Source organism: Chrysochloris asiatica, unplaced genomic scaffold (genome assembly GCF_000296735.1).
Source record: "Chrysochloris asiatica unplaced genomic scaffold, ChrAsi1.0 scaffold00236, whole genome shotgun sequence".
NCBI lineage: Eukaryota > Metazoa > Chordata > Mammalia > Afrosoricida > Chrysochloridae > Chrysochloris > Chrysochloris asiatica.
In genome coordinates this window covers 101,081-103,376 of record NW_006408754.1, presented here as the reverse complement: position 1 = coordinate 103,376, position 2,296 = coordinate 101,081, and positions in this window count along the sequence as shown.

Here is a 2,296-nt window from a genome sequence, read left to right as displayed (position 1 = left end):
TTTTATTCCTTCTACTGTCTAGTAGCTTTTCAGCAGAGTGTTATTCAGTTTCCATGTAATTTACTTTATTTCCTTGGTCTTCCTATTGCTGATTTCTAATTTTATAGTATTATGGTCTGAGAAGATGCTTTGTCATATTTTGATGTTTGTAAATTTATTGAGGTTTGTTTTGTCGCTTAACACATAATCTGTTCTTGAAAATTGTCCATGTGCACTGGAAAAGAATGTATATTGTTGGGTTGAATGCGCTGTACACATTTATGAGGTCCAGTTGGCTGATTGTGTTGTTAAGTTCCTCTATGTCTTTGTTGAGTTTCTTTCTGGTTGCTCTATCCTTTTTGTAAGCAGTGTATTAAAACTCCCATTATTATTTGTCTATTTCTTTGTTTAAATCTATTTGAGTTTGCTTTATATATTTTGGGGCTCCTTCACTGGGAGCATATGTATTTATTATGATTATGTCATCTTATTCAATTGATCCTTTAATTATGAGATAATGTCCATCTTTATCTATTATGTTTATTTTGCCTTAAAGTTTATTTTATCAGAGATTAGTGTTTCCACTCCTGCTCATTTTTTATTGCAATTAGCTTGATATAATTTTTCCATCTTTTAACTTTTAGTTTGTTTTTGCCTTTGTGTATAAGGCATGTTATATCTATTGCAGACAGCATATTGAAGGATCTTGTTTTGTTGTACATTCTGCCACTCTCTGTCTCTTCACTGGTGCATTTAATCCATTGACATTCAGTGTAATTATCGATAGGGATGAATTATTGTTGTCATCATGTTTGTTTATTTGTGGTGCTTCTGGTTTCTTTGTTCTGCTTGCCTTCCTGTCTGAGTTCATGTTTTTTTGTGTGCTTTCTTTCTTATCAGTTCCTTCATAGTTTTAATGTTCTTCTTGGATTTTCATTTTCTTGGTATGTTTAGAATAATTAGTTTTCTTTGAGGTTATCCTATATTCTATCATCTTTTTCCTCCATTTTAAACAGTCTATTTTACACTGAAATCTGTCTGACCTCCTCACAAACTGGATCTCTGTTCTAATATTTTTACCTTCTTTCACATTGTAATTGTTTTGATCATAGAATGACCTCCCAGATCCCCTGAATAAATTCTTATCGTTTTTTTCTGCTGTACTCTTCCCTCTATTGACTGAGTTACAGGTGGTGCTGTCACATATGTCAATCTCTGGTTGTTGTCTGTTCTTGGTGGTTCTCAGTTCACAGAACTCCCTTTAGGATGTTTTGAAGTGCTCGGTTGGCTTTGGTAAAATCCCTTAACTTTGGTTTATCCTGGAATGTTTTGCTTACACCATCATTTATGGTTGACAGCTTTGCTGGATAGAGAATTCTTGGTTGGAAGTTTCTTCCTTTCAGGGTTTTATACATGTCTCCACATTGCCTTCTTGCCTACATGTTTGCTTCTGAGAGATCTGAGCTTAATCTGATTTGCTTGCATGTGTATGTAACACTTCTCTTTTCCTTAGCTGCTTTCAGGATTCTCTCCTTATCTTTGATTTTGGAGAGCTTAATTATTATAGGTCTTGGTAACTTCCTTTTGGAGTCTATCCTTCCTGGGTTTCGTTGAGCTTCTTAGGTGAGTATCTTTTTGCTTTTCATGATGTTAGTGAAATTATCTTCCAGAAGCTATTCATCTATCTCCCTTGTGGACTTGTGTGATTCTTCCTATTCCAGAAGAATAATCCTTAACTTATGTTCATGTTGTTCAACATAAATTTTAGACCTTCTTCAGATTTTTTTTTTTTTTATCCTTTTTTGTGCTGGTTCTTCTTTCTTAACAATATTGAGAGATTTGTCTTGTAGCTCGCTGGTTCTGCCTTGCACCTCTTCAGTTCTACTCCTTTGCCCTTTCAGAATATTGTTCACATCTGTAATTTTATTATTAATCATTTGGACCTCTTTTTGCAGGTTTTGAATTGTTTCCAATGCTTTATCTATCTTATTTGATTGTTCCCATAGTGCTTTCCTGACTTCTTCCTTATTTTTTTCAACTCCTCTGTAAAGCGTTTGGATGCATGTCAATATTGTTCTCCTGAATTCCTTCTCAGGCAGTTCCAAAGCCTGCCCTCCTTCCAATGTGAAGTCTAGTTCTACCTGCAGCTCATTTGACTCAGTTACTCTATCTTTTTTCTAAACATGTGCCAATATGGTCAGTTGTTTCTTGGCATCTTCAATAATTAGGTGTGATTTCAATAAATAGATGAATGTATGTTGTTGTATTATTATGATTACTGATAGCCTCCAGGTAGATGTGATCAGGAGATTTATTA